The sequence below is a fragment of the Papio anubis genome, chromosome 19 (assembly GCF_008728515.1).
Source record: "Papio anubis isolate 15944 chromosome 19, Panubis1.0, whole genome shotgun sequence".
Lineage (NCBI taxonomy): Eukaryota > Metazoa > Chordata > Mammalia > Primates > Cercopithecidae > Papio > Papio anubis.
This window is the reverse complement of record NC_044994.1, coordinates 33,595,167-33,620,640: the sequence shown is the minus strand read 5'-3', so window position 1 is coordinate 33,620,640 and position 25,474 is coordinate 33,595,167.

Genomic DNA, 25,474 nt, shown 5'->3' with positions numbered 1-25,474 from the left:
CAGTTGCACTCATTGATTGCCTGTCATCCATTTGGCACTTCAAGTTTGCCATTTTATAATGTAATTTCCCATTACAATTAATGGGAATTTTATCTTAGCTAGACTAAGCTTTTTGAGGGCACAGTCTATGGCTTTCAGCTCTGTGTTTTTCAATTTGCCTATTAAATGCATTGATTAGACAGAACAAATAATTGTTTAATAACCTTCCAGTCGAGTTTTTTTTTTTTTTTTTTTTTTTTTGGTACTTTCAAACAAATCTTCCTAAAAAGCTATGAGCTGAGAAAGCTCATTTTGAATTTTATATTCAAGAAACCTTTTATTAAAAGTTTGCTTCTCGAATTATAGATCCATATGATATGGAAACTTGAATTTTATATCAAAAAGTAGGCTTTCAGTGTTTCTTAAGGCAAACCTCATGGAGTTCTGTATCAACTTTGTTTAGTAAGGGACTGTAAATTGCAACACACACAATGTGCATTATCACTACCTAAATGAAACGCACTTAGAACATTCCAGACTGAAGGGACAGTTCAACAGAGCAGAGATGTGGAAGCAGCATGGAACATGTGAGGGTACAGGGCGGGGGTGTTTAGGGATGTTGGAGGAGCAGTGGGTTGTGTGCAGTTTGGTGGTGTTAGCACACAGAGGTAGGACTGAGAAACCTTGAGCTGTAAGACCAAAGTGGAGGCAGGAGCCAAATCAAGAGAAGCCTGGATGATTCCCCATTAAGCAGCAAAATCATTGCAACCTGTAGTGGAGGGTGTCAGGGTTGGATTCAGACCACTCTCTGTGGTGGGTATTTTTGGCTTATTTTCTCAATTGAGGTGTGTGGGCCATGACACTGTTAGTCATGAATCCACTTAGGTGCAATGTCCATCCATCTAGGGTATCAGGGCTTGTGACTAGTATCACATTTCTTGGAAAGAACTATTACTATGTAAGAAAAGGTGTAATATTCTCAAACCATCCATATGCATTGGCTAATTACTGAAAATCATCTTGATGTTTTCTCCATCAAAGTTGGGAGAGAAGTATATTGTCTAGGCGGGAGAACTGCTAAAACTATAAAAGAAACTAGAATCCTAAATGCACTTGATGCTCACATTTCAAAAATGGAAAGATAATGAGTCATAAAAAAAAAAATACAAAGGACTTTTGTCTTGTGTTCCCATTAGGAAAACAAACAAACAAACAAATCCTATTTCTTTCCTAATTAAACATTAATTTTTATTTCCTTAAATCCCTGTTATTGCTGCTTAAGGCAGGAGGAATTTAAAGGAAGTTTAAAATACTGACCAATGAAGGAGGATGTGGCAGCTGGCTTAGAAATAAATTAATTAAACCCTAATAATTACCTAGCCAGTGGCACCTGTCCTACAACACCTCAATCCTCTGGATGTCAAATTGGGAGATTGAGAGAAATAGTTTAGCAACTTGCTATAGGTAGTTTCTTTCATTTGTTGTCCATAAAGTATATAGTGTCACTATGTGATTTTAATGATTATAGAGTGTTTGGAGAAGCAGGAAAGTACAAGAGAGATTTGAGACCCAATAAAGCTGACTCACTGACCTGTGAACTAGAATCTGGACCTGGAAAAATTTCCAGAGTACAAATGTGACTTTGCTCAAATGTCATATTGAAAATTTGGAGATTCATCAGCTGGGGAGGTCATTAAATACTACCTCACCAGGCTATTCTCTTTTAAGCATGCAGTGGATTGCAAACTCTACAGAACAGGTATGTTTGGTCATATTGTTGAATTAGAGGTCTGAGAACAGGAGCTATAGCTCACCTACTGACCACCAGGATTATTAATTGCTTCCAGAGGGGCCTGTTCTTCTCCGGTGTGTTGGAAGGCAGCAACACCATTACTCATCAAGCACTTGTATTCAAAATGGGAAAAATGATGCCATCCAGACCAGCGTCCAGTGTTTTGAATGGCAGATGAATCCTCTTACCCAGAAGTTATTTGGTGGGTAGAATATAAAGTGAAAATCAAAACCAGCCTAAATCTAGACTTGTGAGTGATAATAGTCTGTGGGGACATTTTGGCCTACCAACACCATAGCTGAATGTTGTATGGAATTGCATGATGTCTCAGTCTGCACACCACCAACTGACATGTCACCTGTGAGTGGGATGACTGAACAGTCTAAGACAGGGATAAGAAAACTTCAGATTTTAAACATCACACTTCCTAAAATGACTAGCTAATGCAAATAGAACATTGGTATAAGTTACATGCAATTCATTCATTTGTGCGTTCATTCATTCATCCCTTCATTCAGGCTGGTGGCCTTGTTTGACTGGAATTCACACTGCTGAATTTAATAGCCACGTTCACAAGTCGGCAAAAAAATAGAAAAAAAAGAACTGACAGTCAACTTCTGTTATTCCAAACATCCTACTTCGCCCTACTTATTCACATTTTGGTCTTTGAGAGCATTTTCATTTAACATCTAAAGATTTATTATTGAGTGGAAATATTTTTAAATTAGTGATAAACTACACAGCTTAACTGTCTTGTTTGTCTCTCTATTCTTTTTTATTCCTAAATTAGCTGATTCATGTAGAAATATCTCATGAATGGTGGAAGTCAGAGAGGAAAGACCTGCACCACTGAAATAGAAACATAATTTTTTAATATTCTGAGTAAGAGTCACAATAAAAAAGGACTTAGAATTGCCTATTTCAGCCAATATTTGAAGTTATTTTTCCCTCAGCAAACTTTCAGAATCTATTGGAACCAACTAACATCATCTCATTATACGTAGTGATATTCCATGATTGTTCTAATGTGGCCAAAATGTTTTTGTATGAAGAATTCTCCAAGAAGGTGCATACATTTCTCAATATCTTCTTGCCTCTTCTAAGAAAATTGGAGATGCCTAGATGCTGTCCTGAGGTGTGTGCAGATCAGTAACTTTGACAATGAAGTGCTGTACTCTCTAGCTTGTATTCTCTCTCTCTCTTCTCTTTCTCTTTCTCTTTCTCACTCTCTTGTGGTTGGTACATGGTGACTATATAAGTTTTCCTAGAAATAACCAGTGCCATAAATAACTTTTTGCTTCTTTGCAGGAATGGGTGTCTGGATACTTTTCTGTCCTATACATACAACTTCATAAAGCTGTCTGAGGGAGATATTAAAATCCCCTCTGTTTTATTGCAGGCCGAATCCATCTTACATTGATAAGTGATGACAAATAGGATAGAAAAAAATCTCCTAAATATTTCAACAGAAAAATCAAACAAGTATTTGTCTTGGCTTTACTGTTTTGGATTTCGGGAATGTGACATGAACCTCGTCTGCCAACTTTTCATTTCAAATGCATTTTTGTTAACTCTTAATGCCATTGTTTCAATCCTGTCTAACTCCATTTGGCCATCCACTTCCTGCTTGAATTCAATCTGTTTGTCAAATGTGATAATGGGCAGAAAGATGCAGCATGAGAAGCTAGCCTTCTTGTCTTTCAGCATTTTCCCATGGATGTAATTTTCTTAATATTAATGCAACTTTGCATTTGACTCATAAATCCCAAAGTCCTTCAGAAAGGGTGATTGTGTCTTCATCACGACCACATTGTTTTATTCTGTAGTTCCAGTAATCTTCATTTTATGGGCTCAGACTCATTCTGAACATGTAAAGGAAAAAAAAGCTTGGCCACCTTATTTCTAAGAGTAGACTGTTATATTCTATTTATAAATGTTGCTGCTAAACCTAGGAAGCCTGAACATGAACCTGGACCTTGTCTCAGCTATCTCTGAGGCACTGGGCTATGTCACATCGCGTCTTTCAAGCCTTTTCCCTGTTGGCGTTGTTACCTCTGCCATCTCTCTCCCTGGCATTGTCACCAACCACCTTCATCCTTTATTTATTGTTTTCTTTTTTTAAAATGTCAAAACCTCCTTAAAGAGTGTGGACCATCTAGAAGTCTGAGGATAAAGCTGGGGTGTCTGAGGTTCCAGGCCCTCTCTCTCTTTTTGTAGCAGACACCCTGTTTGGCCTTGTGCAGGTCATTCCAGTTTTCTCTACTTCTGCTTTCCCATCTGTTAAAAAGTGGATAATAATATTTGCCTCGCTGGGGTGTATTTATGCTTAATTACTGTAATTGCTTGTAAACAATTTGCTATCCCGGGATAAAACATATGACTGAAGAACAAAAATTAGAGGAGACAATTTAATATCTCTTTATTTATTTTTAAAGTTTATTGCATGGTTGTCTTTTCCCAGGTAGTTTATTTCAACACTGTGCATAGCAGCCTGTAAAGAAAAGGGACAACGTGGTATCATGAAAAACACCTTGTTCTGAAAGTCAGATTTCTTCTCTAGTTCCAGCCCTAAATTGCTGTGTGATTTTTTCAACTTCTCCGAGTTTAACACATTCATTTCAAAAGGGGTAGTTATACCGGCCCAATTTATTTCACAGGGGTGAGAAGAGTATTGCATACAACAACTGATGTGGAGAATAATTTGGGAAATCTTTTAGTCAGCTATTTAATGGCACAATAAATCTTAGGATTAATGCATTAATGAGAAAGCAAGATGTTGGGCAAATATCCAGAAATATTACATAGATTTTTTTAAAATACATTTCTCACAAAGTTAAAACAGTGTCCTACACACTGTAAGTCCTCAATAAATATGAGCTGTTATTATAAATTCTAGGTCACTCAGAAGACTTCATACATACTACAGGTGCAAATGGTACCAAAAGTTGTAGGATAAGATTCCCTTGAATCTATCTGTCCCATCCACAGAGGCTTGACCCTATATGGAAAGGGGAACATGTGTGATGTTATTAAAAAATGCAGGAAAGCTCTATCCTAGGCCCCTGATATCTCCCCTATTCACCTTGAATTTTTCAGGAAACTTCACCATTAGAGATTTACTTTTTTTTCAGTTTCCTTACAAAAGAAAACAAAACCTTAAAAGAGTTCATTGAAGTTGCTATTGACTTTCAGACTCACAAGTTCCAGAGGCAGAAATGGTCTGTACGTATGAGGAGATATACATGGGGAGTTCTGAGGAAGGATGAGATAATGAGGGTCCCACAAAGGCGATGGAGATGGGAATTGGGTAAAGGTGGGATTAGAAGAGATATTGTGATGTAAAAGGAGTAGAGTATGGTAAGGTATATAGGAGAATCCTGCAGGAAAGAAAATCTAACATGAAAACCTGTAAATATATATATGTGTGTGTGTATATATATATATATAAAATATATGTGTATATGTTAGATATATAGATATAAATATAGATTTTTCTATATTGTCCTTCTAGAGTCAATAGGGTTTAACTCAGCTTGTCAAAATCAGTTTGATTTACAATCATGTTGGAGAAGGGGATGGGTGCTAGTTTAGGAAAAATAATATTCCAAACTCATTGAAAACTACTTTGATACAGGAATCCCTCACCTCAGGAATTATGGATAGAGATTCCAAATTTGTAAGTGCATAGCATGTGCCACACAGTACAGGTTTGCTTTCTCAGCATTCAGAGCAGGAGGAATTAAGCCATATGGGGCTGAAGAATTCTATAGAAATGTTCCAGTAAAGTCACCTGCATTCACTTTTAAAGCCCCGCATTGGAATGATGCATGGATGCAAGGCTGCTGGCACCGAGAGAGCACTTTCTTCTCACTGAAGTCACACTGGAGTGTAGGAAAACAGAAACCCTTAAGGGACATCTTTGAAAAGGGTCTGTTCCTAATATAAATGACAAGTTAACAGGTGCAGAACACCAACATGACACATGTATACACATGTAACAAACCTGCACGTTGTGCATACGTACCCTAAAACTTAAAGTATAATAAAAAAATAAAAAAGAAAAAGAAAAGGGTCTGTTCACATGTCCAGCAGGGAACTGCAAAGTCTCATGGACCATAAGAAAGACGTAGCATTCACATGGATGTGTGTGGACACTGTATGCAAAAGGTGTTCACAAAATGTCTCCAGTGCTTATCTCTAACTTGTGCATATGAGTCAACATGAAGATGTTGATTTGTATGATTGCAGCCCAGATGAGTCAACAAGGGTGAGTTGAGTAAATCTGAGTGGAGTTAATCTCCTGTTCTAATTATGTGTTTTATTGTATGACTGAAAGCTCCTGGATAGGTCCAGACAAAGCCACGTATTGATTCCTCAACTCTCCTTCATGATTTTGCATGCTCTTCCCTGAAACCATTAACTAAAACACTGTCTGCAATTAATCTTCAAGGCAGCATGTAATCAGCCAAGGGTTACAAGACTAGGGTTTCAAATAGTCTCAAGTGCTGAGATTTGGGACGTATGATGGGAAAGATGAGGTAGAGAGTAAACTAAATAGTCAAGCTTTCTTGGGCAAAGTAGATTCTTATATGTGATGAGTTGGGACATGAAAACATGAGGACATGGGCTATGAGTGAATGTATTTCTTTATAATGTATCTGTCCGTGGAGGCGGGGGAAGGAGGAGGGGGACTGGAAGGTGAAAGCGTCCAGATGCTGGAGTGCAGTAAAGCATTCCTGGCTGTTAGTTCCAGTAGGTCATTACTGCATTAATTTGGTGTTTAATTAAATGCCTGTGCAACAGACCATTTATTTGTTATCTAATATTAGCTTTAGTTCTTATCAATTAAATGCTAGCTGAGGGCTTGATTCACTTACATTTTATGTCCCCTTATACTCTATTCAGAAACAACAGCCAAACCCAACAAGGCCTCACTGTGCCTGCAAAGATTTATATACCCAGATTTCAGTGTGGGGAATATAATATGCTAGTGTTATTAGGCGAGAGTAAGGGAAATAAAAAGAAGATGCCATTTCATTTTGAGAAAGCAATTACCCAAATACATGGTGTATGGTTTCCCTCTCCTCTCCCTCTGTCCCCCTGTGCAATAGGAGACATTAAGGGGCAGGGTGGTGGGGAGGCTACAAGGGGCATATATATCCCATCCTGTGTTGACATGCTTTTTCCCTTATGCCTGTTCTATCATCCCCCGTGCTGAAGGCAGAGGATGCTGGCTTTCCCTTCACTAAATTTCTCATTCCCTTGCCTACATCTGAACTTTTGGTGAGACTTGTAGTACCACCATGAAATGAATAAACATTAGAAGGTTGTATGCTTGCCATCCAGTCAATCAAGGTGCACTTCAACTAAAATATTATGTTGGGCAAAAGGATAGCAAAAAGGTAAGGAATGATAAGAAAGAGGAATTCTGCAGCCCAGTGAAAATGTTGGGAGTATGACCCAAGCTGGTGTTGACTACTAGTCATTTGCATATCACCATTAATATCTTTCCAATGTCTATTGCCACATAACATCAGTACTATCAGCTATTAAAGTTTTTTTCTTAAATATATTCACTCTTTTTAACTTAGAAACTTATTTTTAAAAGAAATCTCAATTTCATTATCTCAAATATATGACCAATATTATTTTCCATTAAAGGACAGTAAGTATGAAAATACATACAATATAACTAGACATTATTAATTTCTGGAAACATATTACCTGTCAAAGGCTCTGAGCTTCAAACATGTACTTTCTTTGCTAAAAAAGGAGAAAAGCAAGCATTAGAGAGGTGTTAAAGATGTACAATTCCAGACTGAGAATTTATCTTTGGTGTCATCAGAAGGATCAAAAGAGAATTGAAAAGGGAATAACTTTCTCACTATGTGATTCAGTTTTATTTGCCGAACTCGTGCACCACCTAAAATTATCTGTAGCATTTCACACTTGGGAAAATGTTGCTCTAAGTCACCAGAGTTCTAAACTTATCAGAAGTTCCAAGAAAAAACTCTTTTTTTTTTGAGATGGAGTGTCACTCTTTCACCCAGACTGTGCAGTGGTGCTATCTCGGCTCATTGCAACCTCTACCTCCCGGGTTCAAGAGATTCTCCTGCCTCAGCCTCCTGAGTAGCTGGAACTACAGGCGCGTGCCACCACACCCAGTTAATTTTTTTTATTTTTAGTAGAGGCAGGGTTTCACCATGTTGGACAGGTTGGTCTCAAACTCCTGACCTTAGGTGATCCACCTGCCTTGGTCTTCCAAAGTGCTGGGATTACAGGCGTGAGCCACTGCTCCCAGCCAGGAATGATTTTGAATGAAGCAACTGGAGGGAATAAATAGCACACTTTGGAAATCAAGAGGCCCTTCTGTTTCAGGGAGGGTATCTTGTGAAAGCCATCACAGAGTGGAGCTTCTAATGGTTATAGTCACTTCTGTGGAAGGTTCAATTATAGCTCCTCCGTGCTAAATATTTTTTCTCTTCATCCTCTTGCCTTATCATGGGTGCAACCCATACATATAATCTCTCCTTCATCATCATTCCAAAGCCTTCAGCACCTTGCAAAATGCTTCATTAAAGAATTATTCCTTTTGGGCCCTTTCTATAGCAAGTTGTCAAATATCTTTAATATCAGTAGTGCATCAAACCACAATTAGTCATAAATTTTATTATGTACAACTAGAGGGTAGCATGTGTGATAATAGAACCAATACATTTCAAAGAAGCAAAATGTTAACAGCTTACAGAAGTCTGCTGCTATAGATTGAATGCTTTTATGTCCGTGCAAAATTCAATCTGAAATCCTAACCCCCAATACAATGTTATTAGAAGGTGGGGACTTTGGGAGGTCATTAGGTTACGGGAGTGGAGCTCTCATTAATGGGATTAGTGTCCTTATAAAAGAGACTCCAGAGAGCTCCTCCCTCCCTTCCACCATGAGGGCATAGCAAGAAGATAGCTATTAATGAGCAAAGAAGCAAGCTCTCACAGGAGGACACCTTGACATTGGAATTCCCAGAACTGTGAGTAATATATTTCTGTAGTTTGTAAGTCACCCAGTCTATAGTGTTTTTATTATAGCAGCCACATGGACTGAGACTTCTGGAGACCGTAGGCATGGAAGGATATCCCAGTGAGCCCCATGTCATACCCTTTGCCAGACTTTACCCACCTGTACCTGTAAGGTAGTTTCTCAAGGCTCTATGAATACGGATTTTTTTCTTTTTTTTTTTTTTTTGAGATGGAGTCTCACTCTGCTGCCCAGGCTGGAGAGCAATGGTACGATCTTGCCTCACTGAAGGCTTCGCCTCCCTGACTCACATCATTCTCCTGCCTCGGCCTCCTGAGTAGCTGGGACTACAGGTGCCCACCACCACGCCCAGCTAATTTTTCGTATTTTTAGTAGAGATGGGGTTTCACCGTGTTAGCCAGGACGGTCTCGATCTCCTGACCTTGTGATCCTCCCGCCTCAGCCTCCCAAAGTGCTGGAATTACAGGCGTTAGCCACTGTGCCCAGCCAAATATGGATTCTTAAAATATCATTTTTTCAGGTCTTACTTGTTTCTTGCTCATGGCCTAACCTATTTAGTGGCACATATTCTCTGAAATGTTGACTTTCTTCCAATCACTCTGGTGATGGTCTATAACCTTCATATGATATAACAAAGCTTAAGTCCAAGAGCCTGGGGAGACTAGAAGAAGTAAGATTAAAACTTAGATGCCCAGGTCCCACTTAGGTTAGATAAGTGCTGGTAAGAATAAATTTTGCTATAGGTTCCACTAGAGTAGGTAAAACTAGATACTTGAAAACGTAGGGCAATGGGGTACAATCCAAGCAAGACATCTATTTTAGAGAGATTTAAAACAAATGGGAAGGTCTCCCAACAAGCTGGAGAAACATCAGGTTGGAGAAGACAAGCAGATGACATTTAAAGTTTTGGTGGATGAGGTGATTGGCAGGCAGCCAGCACCAGGAGATCATTTCTTGGTAGTTGGTGAATCCCAGCTCCTTAAGCTGCAGGTTCCCATGGTTACTGTTGGGAGTGTTGGGAATTATTCAGAGCCACGGTCCTAAATGATTCAGAGGTATGGGTATATAATAATGACTGGGATCCAATGATCTGACTGAGGCATATCATTGAATAGCAATCCTAAAACAAGGTTAGAATTATCACTGGATATGGGAGCAAGATTGTGTTTCTGAGGAGGAGCAGTGATGGGAGGATGAAGAGATGTGTTTGTCAAGACTGGGACTAGGCAAGACCCCATAACACCTCCTCTCACTCTGTTTTTACAGTCTCGGGAGGCAGTGAGAATCTCCAATCAAAAGAACTCTGACCAAGGGGAAAGTAATTTCCAGAGAAGGAGGCGGACAGTGAATGGCACCTAGAAGCCAATGAAAGATTTGTTAGGATCCAGCCTGGAGGAGCCAACTCTAAGAAATGGCATCAGAGAAGAATAGGCTGGGACAGTCCACTGCCATCAACTTCCTGTCCTTCCTCGTAATGCATGCCTCCAACAATTCCTAAGTAATGTGCTTTGTCTTCCTTTTCCCCATTAATTCTTTTCTCCTGTTCTTTAGCTTTCTCCATGTTGAGAGTCATATTATAGCTGAATCACAGCAGTTCACCATTCTTTTCTTCCTGCCTCACGGCAACCATTTACCTTTTCTTGTGTATCTTTGGCCTGACTTCTTTACCACGGACTCACTGACTCCATTACTTATCCTTGAATTGCACCCCACAGCTTAGGCATTTCAAAATTCAGGGGATATGGAAAACATGATCTCCACTCAAGTGCAAATGGGCATAATTGTACGAGCCCAGTTGTCTTACAGGCTGCTCTGAATATCCAGTGAAATATAGATGGGAAAGTTCTCCATAAAATGGAAAGTGCTTTACAAATCTAAGAATGTTTCTCTGGTAGAATTATTTAGTTAATCAGTGAGTGTTTTCACTTTGCTCTGCATATGGAGACCTCATCATGGACTTGGTTTGCTCTGGCCCAGAGGGAGCTTCTCAGCTGCTCTGGAAGGAAGCACTCTCCTCCTGGAGCTGCTGACAGAGCCTCAGCTGCAACGGTGGTAGCAGGTGGTGCTCTGATAACATCGACTCCAGTTGAGGTACAGGAAAACAGAGCAGCTGAAGACCAAAATCTGAGAGATAACAGGAAATGAAAAATGAAGCAAAGTTGTATCTTCTGTTCCCTCATAAAGTCTCCTGTGACAAATGGAATCACAGGCATCACACAAACTGCCTTGCTGAGCTTCCAAAAGCCTGTGCTATCTTGACGGCAAATATCTGTCCTCTGGTTATCTGTGGGAAAATAATAGGCACATGATGTATGTGTGTGTGTGTGTGTTTGTGTGTGTGTGAAACAGAGAGAGGAAGCGTGCAGTTAATCACCAAATACAACTACTAGCTACAGCATGAAAAAATATCAATCTATATCTCTGTGCTGAAATTTAAATATTTGTTTCACTAAGGTCTGTGGTCTTGCTGACGTAGTGCTGCTAACACATGGTAACATTTCCTAACTTGGTTATTTGAGTGAAATACCAAATGTTGTGGTATGAATTCATCCACAGGGCCATAAAAACACACTTTTCGTTTTTAATGTCCATTGTGAAAGTAGACACTTTTAATTAAAGATGCTAATATCTAGCATTTTGAATAACTCTGTGAATATATACTTCATCCACACATTTGATAGCTAACATTAAATTTGAAATTAATCTTTTCTATCCGTATGTATTAATGCAAATATAAATACATAAATGTATAGCCAAGAAAAAATAAACTCTCTGGCTTTCAATTTATTTACAGGTAAATCATGGAGCAGCTGTATTCTTGAAAGATGCTAGATATTCAACTAATATTTGCTAAGTAAATGAATGAAAGTACTCTTATCAGGGTATGTGTGGTGCCAAAGTAAATTCTGTGTGCCTCTTGCCATATGTGTAGGCCAGAATAAATCAAATCAAAATGACGATTTAGAATTTTGAAAGAGAATTTAGAGAGGTCATCATATATAATAAGCAGACTGCTTCTTGATGGGAGGTAGTGGAGGGAAATGGAGGATGCTATTCCATGCCCTTGCCAGAGGAGTGAGGAGATTCTCACCATCAGATCTCTTCAAGCACCATTTAGTAAACTGCTTACCCAGCTGGATGTAAACTTAAATCGACATACAGGAATTTGGGTTATGGAATACTTCCAAAATAGCCTATGTATACATTGATTCACTCTACAGCATAGAGAACACACCTGTGTCTCTGCAGGCACAACTTCACCTGAGCTCTGTGAAGCAACTGAAATATGTGGGTTATTCCATTTTTTAGTGGTTTATTATGGACTTTCCATCATTGTCTGAACTAGAGCCTATGAGCAGAGGAACCACTGAAGGGGCTGGAAAAACAGACTGTAACAGTTTGGAAAACAATCTTTAGGTTGAATGAAATTCTGATATCTTTGGGGGGATTTAATAAACCTAAAGAGTTATTTCTCCAAACTAGTTAATCCCTAATTTATCTGCAATTATAAAAGCAAACAAATGTACACAAAAACTGATTATCTCATTTATATGTTTTTAATTTTTAAGCTTCTTTATTTCCTTTTTGAAAATAGACATACAATACGACTTTAAAGGTGTTAGGCAAGTATTTCACCTTAGACAAGATCATACACCCATTTTACCTGCATGGAGAGAAGAGGTTGTTATTCCAAGAAAAATTATTAGGATAATGTTTCACATAGCATTAGTGGACCAGTGTAAGACTCTTGAAGACAGACACTTGAAAAACCATTTGATACTGTGTCCACTTATACAACCAAATAAAATAATGTATTTGGCTTAATGACACAAATGATACTCTCTTTACCTAATAGCACAAAATTTATCATTACAATTCTTGGAAGCTGTGCCCTTCATCCTACATGTAGGTCTTCAAATGCACCTGAGATTCACAACCTGATGGGAGAAGACAAAAGGTAAGTTCCTGAGAGAGGCCTCATAGAAAGTTGAGAAGAATACATTCTCACTAGTTATACTCTAGAAAAAATGAAATAAGCCATCAGTGTGTCCCCAAAGAAACGAAGTGCTTCAGGTACCTGAGAGATGGGAGCCATTTCAGATTCTACTCAGGAAACAAGTCTTAACTTCCTGAAGAGTTGGCTAGAATGTCTGGGCCTATTGATCTTATAGTAAAAGACGGATGTCATCTCTAGAGATCTCTGTCTGAATCCATCTTACATTTTTCTCTTGGGCACTGTCCACAAGGTGTGATCTTCAGCACCAGAATCACCTGAGTATTTGTTACAATGCAATGCCAAACAGACAACTGTAGAGTTAGAATCTTTGGGTACAAAGGTACCAATAGAAACTTTATAAACTTTTAAATGATATTTAAATACATTGGAGTTTGAGACCACTTCTCTAATAGTTTCAAAAGTGAATCTGGGTTTTGATAAGATCTGAACTTATTTCCAATAATGTAGACAGTTGAGGAAACAGGATCATAGTACCTCACTGGGAGATAATCCTTTACAAGAGCAGATAGACCTATATTTTTTGAAGTAGGCTGAATGGTGGTTGCAAAAAATATATGTCCACATCCTACTCCCTAGAACCTGTGAATACCTCATACAGCAAAAAATGATAATTAAGTTGAGGTCTTGATGTGATGATATTAGCTGAATTATTCAGGTGGGTCTTAATGCCATCACAGGCGTCATTCTAACAGAGAGGCAAGAGGGGAACACGGAAACACAGAGGAGAAGGTGACATGAACGCTGAGCTGAGCAAGATGTGGCCACAAGCCAAGGAATGCAGATAGCCACCAGAAGCTGGAAGAGGCAAGAACTGGATTCTTCCTTAGTGCCTCCAGAGGATGTGCAGTCCAGCTCATATCTTGATTGCAGGCTTCTTGACTCCAGAGCTGTGAGAGACTCCATTTATGCTTTAAGCTACCTAGTTTGTGGTAATTTGTTATGGCAGCCACAGAAAACTAATACTCTCCTTCTGATATTTAAACCAAACAAAGACTTCCTCAAAACTCACATTTAATAAAAATATTATTAAGCACTTGTCTCTCATGTACCAGGAATACAGCAGGCACATGAATCTCAAAGCATGTTCCTGGCCTCACATATTTTATAAATTTGTTTCTTTGGCTACTGTCAATCATCCCCATTTAGACACAGTTCCCACAAGGTGGGAGATCTTTCCTTTTCTACCTAGGACAGGACCTGACACATAGTAGGTCCTTATAAATTTTAGCTGTATGAATAAATGAAGTAAATGAATTAATGCTTAATTAGACATTATAAAATGTGAGAAATAAGAGGAGGAAACATAAATTAATATACTACAGTGGTTAAGATTTTGGTTCTAGAGTTATTTAGTTTTGAATCCTAGAGCCTTTGTTTATAAATTATGTTGTCTTTGAGTAAGTTATTTCACTTCTGTATGCTGTATGCCTTAATTTTTTATATAATGCATTACTTATAGGTTTGTTAAGAATATTAAGTAGGATAATCAATTTAAAGTACTTAGTTGTGTATTGGTTGAACAATGTACAGTTAACTATTACTATCATATTACATATATTGGTAAAGGAAGACCTCCAAGGAGGCAATGATTATAGCTGAATGGATGAAAAGAGGCAGCCATTTAGAAGAGATATCCAGTTGAGAAAATGGCGGATGTGGAGATCTTAAAGAATAATTGAATATTTGGGAAACTGGATGGAGGGCTCCATGAATGAAACTCTTAAGATAAAGTGGAATGTAGCATGCAATAAGATTCGGACAATAAAAAGGATAGTGTGCGTCACGATAGGGAATTTGCATTGGATTCAAAGTGGAATGGGAAATTATTGAAAGCTTTTCATCTTGAGAGTGGCCTGATACAATTAATATTGTTTTAAAGAGCAACTTTAAAATGTGTGTGGAGAAAATGTGGATTTGAAATACCACAAAAGAATTGAGAGACCTGTAAGATGGTTCTTATGGTAGCTCTGGGAGAAATGATGGTGTCTGGGATGAGGATATTGGGTGAGGGAATAAGGAGAGCTCAAAGGATTTAACGTATAGTTTTGTGGAAGGAACATCAGATGTAAATTCAGAGGGGGGCGGGATGAGGAATGCCACACTCTAAGATTTCTGGCTTGAGAAAATGTGTGGATAGTGATGCCATTTACTGAGATGGGAAAGACTGGGGAAAGAACAATTTTTAGGATAAAATCAAAAATTCTGTCTCAAACACGTTAAGTAGGCAGCAGGATATATGGGTGTGAAACTCAGAGAAGCCCATACTGAGGATATAAATTTGGGAAGTATCAAAATATAAATGTCAATTAAAACTGTGAGAATAAAGGAAAAGGGTCTAGAAAAAAATAGAAAAGGGGGGTGAAGTGCCGAAGGAACTCCAACACTCTTCTGTCAGGGAGAGGAAGAGAAAACTATAAAAGATAGAAGGAACAGCTAGGGAGGAGGGAGGAAAACAATGGGAGGATGATGTCTTGAAGGTCAAGAGAGAAAAAACACAGGAATAAGGAGCTGTGTTCAATGCTGCCACCACAAGGAGCAGTTTCAGTGGAATGATAGGGAGAAAAGTCACACTGGAGTGGATTATAAAATGAAAAAGAGCTTAAAAAATGGAGGCATGGGCAGGTGTGGGACTATAGGCTCACACTTGTAGTCCCAACATTTTGGGAGGTTGAAGTGAAAGTATCCATTGAGGCCCGGAGTTCAAGGCCACCTTGGGCAACATAGGGAGACCCTGTCTTTACAAAAAAAAAAAAAAAAAAAAGAGGAAAAATTAGCCAGGCATGGTGGTGCATGCCTGTAGTCCCAGCTAGTTGGGAAACTGGGGTGGGAGGATTACTTGAGCCCAGGAGTTCAACGCTGCAGTGGCTATGATCAATGATTGTGCCACTGCACTCCAGCCTGGGTGACAGAGTGAGACCCTGTCTCTAAAAATAATAAAAAAGAAGTAGACACTGTGTGTCAGGCAATTCTGTTCACAAGTTCACCTGAGAAGAAAAACAAAGAAAACGTACTGTAGTATGCTGGGAAACTATAGAGCTATGTGACGCACATATGCCCAGCTAATTGTTATCTTTAGTTTTAAATGTAGGAAGGATGATGTCTATGTGCACTATGCTGCCCAGGGTGGTCTCCAACTGATGGCCTCAAGCAGTGCTCCCACTTCTCCCTCCCAAGTAGCAAAGAAATTTTTGATGAGAATGAAAGAGTGAGCATTGTAGAGCAATGCAGTGAGAATGGCAGGTGAAGATGGATATATGTTTGAAGTTGGTTATCATGATTTCATAGTAAATTGTCTTTCAAGTTACATGATTTATGAGAGCAAAAGGGGAGAGAAGAGCATTCAGTTTATCTAGGGTTGGGATTTGGGGAGAAAAATGTGAATGAGGGAAAAAGAAGTGATGGAGTTGGGGCTCTTTGCAAGCAGGTCAGCACAGTGAGGAGCGATGGACTCTAGGAAGGTTTGGGGGAAAGTAGAAACAGGAGAGTTCAGATAGAAAGAAAGCCAAGAGATTAGAAAACTGAATAAAGCAGATTTATTGTTTTTAACGAACAGTTCAACAGGTGAGCTAGTTCATCAGGAGAGCAGGATATTCCAGGTTGTGATTTAGAAGATTGTTGCCATTTTTGCTGATGACCACTTTTCCTAAGGCCCGATGACCCTGTTTTGCTACTGCCTCCTATACATGCTGATATGGTCTGGCTGTGTACCCACCGAAATCTCATCTTGAATTGTAGCTCCCATAATCCTCACATGTCCTGAGAGAGGCCTGGTGGGAGGTAATTTAATCATGGGGGCAGTTGCCCTCATGCTTTTCTCATGATAGTGAGTTCTCACAAGATCTGATAGCTTTATTAGGGACTTTTCCCCCTTTTGCTTGACACTTTTCCATGCTGCCACCATGTGAAGAAGGACATGTTTGCTTCCCCCTTTGCCATGTTTGTAAGTTTTCTGAGGCCTCCTCAGCCATGCTGAACTATGAGCCAATTAAACCTCTTTCCTTTATAAATTACCCAGTCTTGGGTATGTCTTTGTTAGCCCCATGAGAACGGACTAATACAGATGGTCCCAGGTGTTTGAGTTTGAGGGACATCTCTTACAGATTTCAAGACGCCAAGTTAGAACTTACTGTGCAACCTCCAATGGATGATTCACAAGCACCATCTGACCAGGAGAATATCCCAGAGCCACTTCCTTGGGAAAATGCAAAGGCTACTGGATAAGCCATGAACAGAGTCCTCAAGATAGTCTTGCAGGAAGTCTGGCCAAGCATAGAAAATACAATTTTTATTTTCATTTTCTACCACCGTCACACAAGTGGCTATCACATAGTTGCATCTCTGATCAAGGGAGAACGTTTGTGTAGAGAGTTAGAGTCAGTTATGGTTGTACACGGTCAACATGTTTTCTGCCTCCGGACCTATCTTTATTTCACAGATTGTTTCAGAGATATCCTGCCCAAGTCCTTCTCCCATCGCCATTTCCTAGCCTTTCCCTTAATTCTCTGGTTCCCAAAGCATGTTGTCCACATCCAAGGATAATGCTTGCCTATACATTTCAGAAGAATATCTCATTGTCCTGAAAGACCAGCCCTCCTCAGTCATTCAGAAGAAACCCACTGCTTGACATTGAAAGCAATGTAGTTATATTGGAGAGGAAGGGGAGTGGGTTCCAGGCAGAGGAAATGTCTTAAATAAAGCAGAAAGGCAAGAATGGGTAGAATTAACGTGAAAAACTAATGGAATTTCAGAGGTTGGGGTTTCACATGGGGACACTATGTGACAAAGGTCTAGTGCGATTGGTTAGAGAGAAATTTTACAGTACCTCGTAAAACATATAGAGGTCTTATACTTTATTCTAAGAGTAACAGGAAGCCCCTCCAATTTTCTTTATAAACATCACAAGGAGAAGTGAGGAAGAATTGTCTTACAGTGTCACTTGATAATTTGCTTTTAAATAAAGGCAGCTAAAAAAAAACTGAGATAGAATTTTGTTCCATTTGTAAAGCTATTCTATCCTTCCTCCCCGCATTCTTCCTGTTTCCTCCTTCCACTTTCTCTCCCTTCCCTTTCTTTTCTTTTCTTTCTCCCTCTGGTTTTCCTTCTCTCTCTCTCTCTCTGTCTCTCTTTTGTCTTACCTTCTTTCTCCTGCACTACACCAACCCTTCTTTCCTTTTATTCTTTTTCACTGCCAGATACTAAATAAGCAACCTTCCCCGACTCCACAGGGAATGTGAGCGGCTGCTCTCTGCTGTCCCCAGAGCCTCAGTGTCCATTCCTCTTTCCCTGCTGACTGAAGTCTGCGTTTTATCGGCCCTGCTATTCTTGGCAAAGAGGCCAATAAAATGGAGATAACAAGTCCCAAATCCCAGTCTGCAGGGAAGCTTTGCCTTGTCAATGAGAGATTAAAAAATAATGGCTGGGTCCTCAGCAATGCTGTCTGCAGCCAACTTTAAAAAGTCCAGATCAGACCATCTGGGCTTTTCTTCTTTATTTTTAAGGCTTTTTTTTTTTTTTTTTTTTTTTTTAACTCTAATCCTCCATAAGGTCTTGAATTTACCTCATTAAGTTTTAGGGTTTGGAAACGAAAAGGAAAAAGTAGGTACATGGTTCTTGACTCCTGAATTTAATCATCGAAGAGTCCCCTTTGAGGTCATTAGATTACAATTAGATTACACTTTGTCAAAAGCAAATAGAGTAGTTATGTCTTAGAGTTCCAGCCCTGTGAGAGCTACCTGTTCCCCAATTCCTTTCTAAGGGCTTGACAGAGGGGTACGCACCTGCTGGCCATTTTTCCCACTGTGAATCTCAATTTCTCCAGGGCGTCAGGTCTCAGTATTAGCATTTTCTACCCAACCATTTACTCTCTGGATGGATGAATACCATCTCCTTTAACAATGCCTGTACCCTTCACTTATGCAAGTGTGTAGAGGATGGCAAATCTCAGAACACATTTCCATAAGCATTTCTATTTCTTTCCTGAATTCTTAAAGTTATAAGCTCTGAAAGAGACAGTTGCTCTGTCATCCAGGCTGGAGAGCAGTGGTGCAGTCATGGCTCACTGCAGCCTCAACCACCTGGGCTCAAGTGATCCTCCTGCCTCAGCCTCCTGAGAAGCTGAGACTACAGGCATGCACCACCACTTCCAGCTAATTTTAAAATTTCTTATAGAAATGAGATCTTGCTGTGTTTTCCAGGCTGATCTCAAACTCCTGGGCTCAAATGATCCTCTTGTCTCAGCTTCCCAAAGTGCTAGGATTACACGCATGAGCAACCATGACGGGCCTGGGTTGTATTCTTTAATGACTGTAAATGAATCCTGCTGACATGAGTTCAAGAAGAAATAGGATAGGTGAAATAAACATTTTCTTATTTGGGAGTGATGACATTAAGGTCTATTTCTTTGCATTGACCGAAAGTCCAGTTACACAGTGCCTTATTCTCTTTCAAGACCTAGATTCCTGTCCTTCAGGAATTCAACATTCTGACACATAATGCCTTCCCTTTCCTCTCAATTTATGTAGCCAGACACAGAGACACAAATACCTACAGAGGCGAGGCAAGAAACAAGAATGAGTTAGGAAGGTGGGATCGGACAGCATGGAAAAGTAGCGGAGACTATGGCCAACAGGATACTCTAAGGTTGGTTAATGAACTGCCACCACTACTCAGCATCTCTGTGACCATGCAAGATGGCAGATCCCAGCATGAGGCCAGAGCCCTCAACGTTTTCAAGAGAAGTTAAACATTCTTGATCAATAGGTGAAAACTCCCAATTTTTAAACAGAAATTCATTTTTTATTTTTAAAACACCATTCAGACTAAACAAAACATGTGTGAATGAGATCTATAGGCTACCATTTTATGATCTTTGATACAGAGCAATACTGATAACCATTTACTGTGTCATTCAGTCACTTATATTGTTACTTAAATATCTCATATACTCAAATTTTCTGCCCCATTTCTAAGTTCCTTAAGGCGGGAAATGTGTTTTTTCCTTTATACTCTTTAGACTTTTGTTGTAGGATTTTGTATGATTGGACCCAGGACTGATTCCTGGTTTTAAAAGATGTGAAATTAGAAGCCTGGAATGTGAAATTAGATGCTTGGAATATACCAATTTGTATTTGATATTTGTATGGTACATGGAAGGACAGAAAGATGGGGAGATACGGTTTTCCATAGTCTCTGACATTCTCCTGCTTTGCAAATTTTGAAAATTCAGTTCCTAAATACTGCCTGTTTCCAATCAAAGCTCCTTTGAGAGGCAGTCCTATGAGGACAGGTTCTGATTTCTTGTCTTTTGGGTCTTCAGGCTTCTATGGCGTACCTCCCACTATTGTTTCATAGAACAGCACTTTCTTAGAGCTGTGGTCATTGGGATCTTCTAGAAATCTATTTCATATTCCCAGGCTCATCTTTTCAAGCCTGAGGTGGAGTATAGGAAGCTATATCTGGAAAAAGTTCCCTAGGTGATTTTGATGCACCTCTGGTGAGTTGAAAGACAACTGCCCTGATGTATAAACCACAGAGTGGCTTTACGTCCCTCCATTTCCTGCCTTCACTCCCAACTTTTAAACCCTGAGAAATATGTTTGTATGCAATAGGCTAGTTTAATAATTCAAATAGTAAATAAGACAGCATGGGCAGCCTGTGTGTGTGTGTGTGTGTATACTTTGAATTATTTTCTGGGTCTCAGTCACTTGATAACAGAAATCTGAAAGTAATAATACATGTAAATTCTTTTTTTCTTTAATTAAGGAAATCAGAATTTGCTTTCCTCCACACTTGTTTGAGGCCTGTTCATTTTTCCGAGGCTCAGCCCTGCTGCTATTTCCACTGCGTATCCCAGGTAGCATTAATTTCTGTCTCTTTTGATCTTCGATATCTCTCATCATTGGTATCCCTCATCCTGCTTTATATCATTAACTATGCCAATTACTTTGCAAGTCCTTTGGGACACATGGAATGTCTTCTAAGTTACTGACATGTCTCTCCCCGTGTTTAACAAAGTGTTTGGCATTATGCAAATACTCACTAAATACTTGACTGGTGAATGTTTGTGTGTGATTTTTCTCTTCCCTCCCAAATATGCAGAGACAGCCAATGGTTGCTCACAGGTGCCCAATACATACTATGAAGACACATCCCCAAGTCACTGGGAAATGGAGATCAGCAGAATTTTTTATGTTCTTTATAAAGAGCTGTGGGGTGCATGACGCTATGTCACATAGTGAGTCAGCAGCACTGCTCTTGGAACCGAAGTCGCCCAACTTTTCATTCCATGCTCTTTCCCTACTAAACAATGGCTCTAGTATCAGACTCTCTGGTTCAAATCCTGGCTCCAACATCTTTTTACCTTGAACATTTTACATCTCCTTTCTGTGCCACAGTTTTCTCTTCTGCAAAACATGGATTGAAAATTTTCTTATAGAATTTTAGGAAGCATTAAATAAGTTGATGCATATCAAGTTTATAGCATAGAGTTTGGCACTTAGTAAGCACTCAATCAGTGCTGTCCTGACTTTATCATGCTGTTAGCCAAATTCCCAGTCTCTGAAGTTTCTTCTTTTATTGTTATCTCTAACCCTGGGTTCTATCTCAATGCAACTTTCCCTGACGATTCCAAAGCTTAAAATGATGTGTTCCACATGGTGTAACTGATTACCCCAGAGAGGAAGCCAGATTTCATGGCGTTAAAAGGGTTTACCCATCAGGATTAGGTGCCCCAAATTAAGTGGCTAATAATGAGGGAGAACGATTTGGGGAAGTGATACCCTTGCTAAAACATTAGACAAGGCCGGGTGTGATGGCTCCATGCCTGTAATCCTAGCACTTTGGGAGGCCGAGGCAGTAGGATCACTTGAGGCCAGGAGTTTGAGATCAGTCTGACCAACATGGTGAAACCCCATCTCTACTAAAAATACAAATTAGCTGGGCGTGGTGGCCCATGCCTGTAATCCCAGCTACTCGGGAGTCTGAGGTTTAATAATCGCTTGAACCCAGAAAGTGGAGGTTGCAGTGAGCTGAGATTGCGCCACTGCACTCCAGTCTGGGCAACAAGAATGAAACTTTGTCAAAACAAAACAGAACAAAACGAAAACAATTAAACAAAGAGAATGAAATGCAAGATCCAACAGAGACATCGATCAAGTTCAAGGGTCATGTCAAGCAGAAGGGCGGCATATCAAGCCAGGTCAAAGATCAAGATCTCAGGTACATAAAGGAGCTGTATGGACTCAGCAGTCTTCACCTTACTCCGTGGTCATTCTCTAGCAGGACCACACCCAGAGAACCTCAGAAGGGTCAGATGCATGGTTTGCTCTGCAGTCTGGTCAGCTGGTCCCAGGGAAACCTGACTGTATTGTCAGTACTTATTTAGTAACTGTTAACTTGTTAAATAGTGGCCTCAAGAGTTAAACATTTCCATTGCATGAAAATACAATTCAAACTTTCTCTCATTACATAGAAGACTATATATAGGCTTTGCCTAAATCGCTGAAACTCTCATGTCACGTTGCTTCTTCATAGACAATGCTCTTGTGAGATGTGTGGTTGCCCAGTTCAGGAGCATGCCAACCTCATTGCAGCCTCACAGCCCAGTCCATGCTTCTCTCTGCTGGAGCTCACTCCTCACTATTGCAGTATTTCTGTTTAAACCTCTAACATAAGTGAAAGCCCTCTCCTGGCTGCCAAATTATTCTTTTTATTTCAATGCCTTCTTTGTTTCCATTATGTAATTGCGTTCTGATTTGTAAGTATATATATTTTTAATTTGTCTCTTCACATTTATTTTTCAGGTCATCACACTATAATAGAAACCCTATAACTACAGCATAGGATCTGTTTCCTTCACCATTGTACTCCCAGGGTTTAGCCTAACTCTGCGTGCTTATTTATTTATTTATTTTTATTTTTTTTCAGATGGAGTTTTGCCCTGTTGCCCAGGCTGGAGTGCATTGGCACAATCTCTGCTGACTGCCACCTCTGCCTCCCGGGTTTCAGTTATTCTCCTGCCTCAGCCTCTCAAGCAGCTGGGACCACAGGCACACACCACCACACCCGGCTAATTTTTGTATTTCTTTTTTAGTAAAGATGGAATTTCACTATTTTGGCCAGGCTGGTCTCGAACTCCTGGCCTCAAGTGATATGCCCGCCTCGGGCTTCCAAAGTGCTGAAATTACAGGTGTGAGCCACTGTGCCTGGCCTGTGTACTCAATTTTTAATGAAGAATTAATGAATGAATAATTTGCTTTTCTTTCATCAAGACTGGAAATACAAGCATTGTGTCAGCCAGGAAGCTAAAGAGAAACCATTCAGCTCCAAATCTTAACTACTTTGCCTATTCTAGCTGGCCTGTTTATGATGCACAGACAGATAGCTGAAGATATCAGCTTTGTTTAAGGGAACACATCCAAGCAAGGCAGAATGAAAAGAGTATTTCTCTTAAAAAAAAAAAAAAAGCCTACGAATAAAATAACTATTTTAGAAGAAATGGCAGCAAATTATCTCAATGTTCAACTTAAACTCCCCAGTTCCCTGAAGATCTTTCTCCCTTTGCTAATGGATTAACTCTAATGGCCCACCATAATGTGATAGCAGCAAACTTGTTGGGTGGTAAATATCCAACCTTCTTTTCTAAAGACACCAGGGGAAGGAAATCATGATCTGAAATGGAGCCGGCAGTTACACTTGCCAGGCTAAGTCTTACAAGGGCCGTCAGACCTTCTGCTTCAGGGCAGAAGCTGGTCACCAGCTGGGCTCAGAAGAGATTGCTCCAAGCCCCCTGCTCTGACATTGCACAATTAGGTGCATTTCAGTAAGGACTTTTACTTTTTTTTTTTTTTTTCTTTAAATACTATTCCACACTGGCTACTCTCAGAGGCAAGATCTTGGGCTGGATGGGCCATTGGTCTGGTTCCACTGGGGCAATTCTTGTGCTTTGATGGTCTTAAACAACCTTGCTGAGAGATAAATGTGGTTCCAAGAGGATTTTGAGATACATTCCCACAGCTATGAAGATAAAAACATTTGACTCCAGTTTTGATAAAAGCAGCAGCCCCAGATATTTAAAGTCAGTTGCTTCATTTATTTTCTCAACTGGATCAGCGCATTCTAAAGGATGTGACCTGTTTGGCCTAGAGTAATTTTTTTGTTTGGTCTCAGAGAATCTTTACCAAGGTTCCTGCAAGCAAATTCATCTATAGAAGTGGCCATAGTTAAATTTTCTTCTTTTGTATTTTTATTTTACCCATGAATCTGCTCCCTCCTCCAAATTGTACCGTGTGTTTAAGTTTAAATATCCTTCTGAACACACGATTCTCAGGATGTGCTGATTAATGTGAAAACTAGCATGGAAAAACTAGCTTTTCCCTGAATTTTTTTTTTTTTTTAGATGGAGTCTTGCTTTGTCACCCAGGCTGGAGTGCAATGGCATAATCTCGGCTCACTGTAACCTCTGCCTCCAGGATTCAAGAAATTCTCCTGCCTCAGCCTCTCAAGTAGCTGGGATTACAGGCACCAGTCATTATGCCCAGAAGATTTTTGTATTTTTTTATAGATGAGGTTTCACCATGTTGCCCAGGCTGGTCACCTGACCTCAGGTGATCCACCCACCTCAGCCTCCCAAAGTGCTGAGATTACAGGCATGAGCCACCACGTCTGGCCCATTTTTATTAGGCAGTTGAGGCCTAAGTGATACCGTATTTTTAAGAGGAACTATAAAAGCTAATTAGTTCTGGTTAATCCTGCTTTGAGATCCTAGGTTAATTAATTCAACAAAATGTGTTGGGTACCTCCCATATGCTAGTGCCAGCACTGTCTGCTACTAGAGATGAGATGTTATTCTAATATCAAAAGACAGTCATCCACACTTGGATATATACTCAAGACAAATGAAAACTTACATTCATAGAAAAATGTATACAAAGTCATTCATGGCAGCATTATGTAGAATAGCCAGAAAAGGAAATAACTCAAATGTCCATCTAATGAAAACTGGTTGAATAAAATGTGATATATCTATACAATGGAATATTATTTGACAAAAGAAAAGAATGAAGTACTGTTATGTGCTACAGCATGATGAACCTTGAAAATATAATGCTAAGTGAAAGAAGTCAGACACAAAGGCACATATTATATATTTCTGTTTATATAAAATGTCCAGAATAGTCAATCTCATACTAATAGAAAGTAGGTTAGTGGTTGCCAGGGGCTGAGGGGAAGGAGAATGGGGAGTGACTGCTAATGGGTACAGAGTTTCTTTTGGATAGGAATGTAGTGAAATTAAATAGTGATGATGCTTGTACAGCTTTGTGAATATACTAAAACCCACTGAATTGTACACTTTAAAAGGGTGAATTTTATGGTATGTAAATTACATCTCAATAAAACTGTTATAAACAATAAGAGAGTCAGTAAGCAAGGAAATAGATAACAGACACATTAGGCAGAGAAATGAGCTCCATTTAACCAGATGGAAAAAGACCTAGAGGGAGGCGCTGTTTTAGATTGGTAGGAAGGGTCAGGGAAGGTCTCTCGAAGGAGATAACATTGATATGAGTCCTGCATGAAGGAAAATATTTTGCTATGTGAAGATTCTAGGTCAGGTGCATTAGAATGAAGGAAGACATTTAGCCTAGTCGATTCCT